This window comes from Phascolarctos cinereus, unplaced genomic scaffold, assembly GCF_003287225.1.
Source record: "Phascolarctos cinereus isolate Bilbo 61053 unplaced genomic scaffold, phaCin_HiC Scaffold_2;HRSCAF=192, whole genome shotgun sequence".
NCBI lineage: Eukaryota > Metazoa > Chordata > Mammalia > Diprotodontia > Phascolarctidae > Phascolarctos > Phascolarctos cinereus.
Genome location: NW_027555625.1, coordinates 395,254,496 through 395,261,178, shown reverse-complemented (window position 1 = coordinate 395,261,178; position 6,683 = coordinate 395,254,496). Strand labels below are relative to the sequence as shown.

Genomic DNA, 6,683 nt, shown 5'->3' with positions numbered 1-6,683 from the left:
TTCAGCATATTTTTTTTCTGGTTCTACTTAGTCAAGAAACATTTATTAAGCACCTACTATGTGCCAATCATTGTACTAAGAACCAGGGATAGAAACAAGAAAAAGAAAACCAATCACTGCCCTTAATGAGTTTACAGTATAATGGGAGAGACAATACACACAAAGAAGATGAAAGAGGGAGAAGAGGAATCTCCCAGAGTGGTGGCGGTAGGGCATGATGTTTGAAATCAAACATAGCAGCTAGTGGTAAATGAAGTCACATGGAGAAATGTGAGCCCTCTCAGTTTTTCCATGCTTCTCTGAATTCTCATATTCATCATTTTTATGACACAATTATATTAAATTGCTGCTTCTCAATTTACTTAATCATTATCTCTTTACTCTGTGAAAATTATGAAGATTGTGAAAGTAGAATGGTTGATGACCTTACTAACCACCTTGATTGGCTTAAGCTTCATAGTGCAGAGGAAGCTGAAATGACCTGGGAATCAGAATCACCTAATCAGGAGCACTGAGCACCCCTCAAGCTGGATAGACCTGCAATGCTTGCAGTATTTGCTAAACCATGAATTTTCTGCCAAAAGGACAATTATCCAGAAACTAACCAGTGCGGGAAATCTTCCTTAAAGATTTACCCAGGCCAAAATCTAATCACACAGTAAAAGAAACTCTAAGTTTGGGCTAATGGGGGTATTCCTGCTCATTGTGTTTGTTCAAACAGGTCTGAGAAAATGTTGATTTTCCCTATTGTTAAAACGGCTGATATAGAAATTGATGTCTCTTTGCCACGATTCAGGCTGCCTAAGTCTCCTAATTTTTATGTAGCCCGCCTCCCGTTGTGTTAACCAATCAGAGTTGATTGGCACCCCTTGGAAACACCTGCTCTTCTAAGGACATTATAAACTGTGTACCCCAACCCCAAAGGCAGCTCAGCCCTTTGACTGCAGCTCCACAAGGATATATGCTTTACCCACTTGAGAGAAATAAGAGAACAGACAACCCTAATTTGTTTGTCTTTCTTAGAACAAACTCTCAGAGGCTGACAACCCTTAATAATTTGATAACATATTTCATGATAAGAATGTATTACTTAGGGAAAGAAAAAACTAACACCTTAATTTCATAAAATGAAGGGAACTAAGTAGATAATGTCTAAGGCAATTTTTAACTCTAAAATATTTTGATCCTAAATCAAAGTAGTCGTCTTAAAATTTTCACCCAACACCACTCTACATTCTGTGAACTGTGCTACGTAGGCTGCCTCTCTATATTTCTCAATTTTCCTAAGTAATCTATCAAGGCTTTCATGATTCAGAAAAGCCTAATGCTTCCTACTAAATTTGTGAAATTGCAGTTAAAGGCATTGAAACAGTGATATAAATGAAACTTAATTTAAAAAAATTGTCCTGGGATCAGAACCAAAAGAAAGAACAGAGATGCCATATTGAAATGTGGACATTCAATTTAACGTAAACTTTTAAAGTCCTTACCATGTTCAAGTATTTATTTTAGATACCAAGGGAGACACAATGAAATAAGAGAGATACTCTGATCTGCAGAAATTTGTAATTAAAGAAGGAAAAACATGTACCAAAATGTAGTCTCAGTAGGATTAATGAAGAAAAGGATGGAAAAAAAGAAATACTTTTTTAATAAAAATTGACAATGATGAGGTGCTGGAACCTGGACCCCTAAAAGGAAAAGGTCGTGTGTTTGAAAGCAACTCAGCTCCTGAACTTTCCCACATTGGCATTTCACCTGAGGCATCTGGCCCATCTCAGCATACCTAGATACTCAATAATCCTTTTAGCTATCCTTACGGCTCTCCAACCCAGCCCAGATCACTTGACTCCTTTCATTGTATGAATCTGGCCCACCCAAGGCTATTCACCACTCCTTAATCCCATCCAGATCTTGTCACTGTCTTTTCTTGTTTTTAGTACCAATCTTACCCCCATTAAATTGTGCAGATTCTTAGAATCTGTTTCTATTGATGTCGCAAATAAACCTCACTACTTTGGCTGAAAGAAGGCTTGAGTGGTAAAATTCTTTCATGGCAGAACCCCCTGTACCATTACATTTCAGGGTTCCCAGCACCCCAAATCACAACACACATAGGGAGGAAGGTCATGCAGAAGTCTACTAACCAAATAATTAAGCCTATTCCAAACAGGGCAAAAAGAGGATCAAAAAAGTAAAATGAGTATTATTCTTGATTTTTCTACATTGCCTTATTACCCTTTTGTTAGTAATGTTTATAAGAGGGTAAGAAATCATAGGAAATGGCTTCACATGTGAATCCCTGATTTAGCAAAAATACTACTTCAAAAACCCAATTTTCTATCCATGGATTTTTACATTAAAATATGAACAGATATTATGATAAATAGCATTATGTCATATCGGCAAAAAGTGAAAATTATCAATGGAGTTTTCCTCCTAAATTTGCATCATGTTACTTATACATGTATGGTAGAAAGCATACTATACCATTACCACCACCTCCACCACCCCTCCACACGCGCGCGCACACACACACACACACACACACACACACACACACACACACACTTCTCAATGAATAATTATCCGCATATGCATCCATGAACAATTCTATTCTATATACAAGAATTCTAACTACAAACTATTCAATGCAATTAAAAATAAATACTATCAAACTTTAGGCATACACATGTCAAATAGCAGTGCTGTATCTGAGGGCGTGATGACAAATGTTTGATAACTAGCACTCCAAAAAGAAATTAAGCATGGCACAATCTAAACCTTATTATTAACATTTAAATCTAGACAATTAAGATAGCGAGAAATCAAGCCTGATCTGTAGCATTTTCTAATTTCTTTGATGTAAAGGATTACAATGAAATTTTAACAATCACTTCTCATGAACTGGTTTGAGCAGTCTCTGGCAGCCCTGGCTATCACCTTTTGTGCAGCCATGGTCCTTTAGAATCTATTGTGTCTACCATGACAATCAAAAAATTACTTCAGTAGATTATTTTGAAGTTATTTTTGTTTCCCAAGTTTGTGATAATTTGGACAATGCCAAAAGTCAGTAAAGCAAGGGATTGCTAAGCACATTGATAATGTGAAGGAGATCCCTGGGGGACAGTTAAACTGCTTAAGAGGACAAAGCATTTTGAACCATCTTTAGCATCTTCAAGCAGCCAAGAAACAATAAGGTGCTTTCTATGAACCAGGCACTATACTAAGCACTGGGGATTCAGAGTCCAAAGTTCTTGCCTTTAAGGAGCTTACAATTTAACTAGGGGAGCAACAAGCAAACAAAAACATAAAACAAGCTATAAATAAGATAAATAGGAAGTAAATAAGAGAGAGAAGGTGCTAGAATTAAAAGGGGTTGAGAGAGTTAAAGTCAAGACAATGGAGTGAAAGTCAGCATTTTTGCCCAACTCCCCCAATATACTCCTCCACAAGAACCTAAAAACCTGCTATGTTGTTATTGTTCATCACTCATCCTCAGTCCTCAAAGAAGACCAATCACATCATGACAGGCAGTCTTGACTTACACATGAATTGGATTTAAGTAAGACAGAGCTGCTCAAGATCCTCAGCCTCACTCTTTCTTCCAGAGCCATCAAAGTCCAGTGGCAAGACAAAAATCAAGACAACTGGTGATGGACTGAGGTACAGTGGGTGATGTTGGCTTTTTTAAATTAAGGTCTTTCCCAGGTCCCAATAATGGGGTACAAGCCCAAGCTGAGACTTGCCCCTCACTTCAAAAAGAGTTTGGGTCCCATTTGTCTACCTGACTCTCTTTGAACTCTCATACTTGATCAAGGAAGTCTCTAGCGCTGGCCTGAGGGAATCCTATCAACTGGCCTTTCCTTGTCACCTATGCCCAATCTCCCAGTTCTTGATTACCCTTAATTTAGCCATCTCCCTAGCACTTCCCACCCTTAATCCTATCCAGGCTTCATTCTCCCTACGCCATGTGGTCCAGGTTCCTGGAGTTCTGTTACCTCATAGTCACTGGATCTTACTAGTCACTCCCATCCAAATCCTCCCTAGAGTCACCTCAGCTTACTGTCTACTCCCATCAAGATACCCCTTCTCCCAGACTCCTCCTCCAGTCAACCCAAACTACTTGGATACTCCTTTATCCTCCCGTAGTCTTTCTGTATATAAGATCCATCCTGGCTACCACTCAGGGGCTGAGACTTCCTCATGCCCACCCGACTTTATGAGCATTACAAATATTTAGACTCCTTAAGAGTCTGGCCAGTATAGCTGATCTTTAATAAACCTTGTCTTTGGCTGAAAGAAGGCTTGGGTAGAGTTCATTCACGCAGCACCCACATGTCATAATTTTGGAATCCCAGCACCCCTAACAGCTGAATTTCAACATCAAGTTGTCTAAGTCTATAGTGAAATAGTTACAATGAGTCATTTTTTTTTCCACACCAGGGAAGCTTAGAGAGATAGAAAAGTTGACTAGAGAAATCAGAAACATACTAGTGACCAGGGATGGCAAGAGGGCTGTGACTGATCCCCATGGCTTGAATCACCAGAGCAGAAAGAAACCCAAGGGGACCTCTGAAAACTTCTCTGAACAGTAACAGTTTTGAGCTAGCAGTTCTGTCTCAGGTCACATTTCCAGGGCGTAGGGAAACATAACACACGATGAGTACAGAACAAGGAACAATTTCCAAAATCTTAGCTGTGTGTCTCCTACACCAAGGTGTTTGTGGGGGAGGGGAGAAGAAGGATCAAGAGTATTTCAGTTCTAGGCTTTATCCTCACACAGAAGTTTACAGTGAAATAAAGAGGGCAGAAAAACAACATTAAAGGAGAGTCAGGAAGTTCAATTGTTCTGAACTGATAAACCTACCAGTGGGTTAGCAACAACTAAATCTAGCAGCAGTCTACTGAAACTCAACCACACACAATGCAACACAATCCAATGACCTATGCAATTTCTTCCCAGGAGGGCAATAAAAAACCAAAACAAAACCAAAACAAAAAAAAAACCCTCCTCAAATCCCACCATTTTTAAAAGAAAACTCACAGGCCTCCAAACTGAGCTGTGATTAACAGAAGGACATAAAAAGTCAGAAGCTTAGGACAAGCATCTCCTCTAGAAATGAGTAGAGCCAAACACTAATATAAAGTTCAAAATAAAGAAGTAGGGTGGAAGAATGAACAAATGAAAAGGATTCCAAACATAAAAAGTAGTGTGGTAACAAGAAAGCTAAATCCACATGCATAGAAGAAAACACTGACTTGAAAACATCTACAAGTAAAGCCTTAAAGAAAAATGAAGATTGGACACAAGTCCAAGAAGAATTCATAGAAGAGTTAGAGAGAGAGAAAGAGAGAGAGAGCTAAAAGAAATTATGTTAAAAACCAAATAATGGGCCAAAAGGACAAGGAAGAGGAGTCACTGAAGCTTCTTGCTTCAACAGTGCTTGAATGGAACCTGCTGCTTGATTCCTGGGCAGAGTCACCCTTCCACCTTCACTTCCACTAATCAACACTTCTTACACCCTCTCTTTTGGGCAGCAGCTACACACCTCTCTCCTTCTCCTCTTCTCTGACTCCACCATCTCCACCACAATGACAACATCATCCCCCTCTCAGGTTCAACAGAACTACCACTAGGACTTGGAGGCCACCATCAACCAGCAGATCAACCTGGAGCTCTACACCACCTACATCTACCTGTCCATGTGTTACTACCTCAACTGAGATGATGTGGCATTGAAGAACTTTGCCAACTATTTCCTATACCAATTCCATGAGAAGGAGCATGCTGAGAAGCTGATGAAACTTCACAACCAGTGAAGTGGCCAGATCTTCCTACAAGACTTCAAGTAACCAGACAAAGATGACTGGGAGAGTGGGCTGAATACAATGGAGTGTGTGCTCTGCACTTGGAAACAAATGTCAATCAGTCATTACTAGAATTGCACAAGCTGGCAACTGACAAGAACAACCTCCATTTATGTGATTTCATTGAAACCCACTACCCGGACAAACAGGTAAAGTCCATCAAACAACTGGGTGATCAGATAATCATCCTGCACAAAATAGGGGCTCCTGATTCCAGCATGGTGGAATATCTTTTTGACAAGCATACCCTTGTAGATAGTGACAATGAGAACTAAGCCACATCTGGCTTCCCCCACACTTGGGAACTGTGGGCAAGACTCCTACTGCCTTTCACTCCATGCATATTTCAGTTATCTGACCTTTTCATAATCTGCACGAAAAAACTACCACCATTTACATCCCAATAAATTGACTTGGTAGTAATGAGAAAAAAATAATAATAAAGATAGAGCAAAAAAAATGGAAAAGAAATGAGAGCCATGGCAATAAGTTATGAAAAGAAAATTAACAGCTTTGTAAAAAGAGATACAAAACATTTCTGGAGAAAATAACTCCTCAAAAATTGGAATTAGCCAAATGGAATGGAAAGTTGATCAATTATGGTCAGATAAGATTTTGGAATTCTTGAATGGGGGTAGTATATTCGTGGATGATGGAAAGGTCAAGAAGAGTATGACCGTTGTTATATATGGCCAAGGTGGGGTGAAGGAGTTGGTCATGAGAAGTAAGTTGAGAAACAGAGTTGTTAAAGGTTTTAAGGGAGAATTAATATGTATTTTGAGGTTTCCTAGTGTGAGAGCATGAGTTGACAA

General features: G+C 39.3%; 1 pseudogene; it reads left to right on the top strand.

The window, feature by feature from the left end:
- Positions 1-5,595: 5,595 nt before the first annotated feature.
- On the top strand, positions 5,596-6,146 carry LOC110212295 (ferritin heavy chain pseudogene; annotated as a pseudogene).
- Positions 6,147-6,683: the final 537 nt, after the last annotated feature.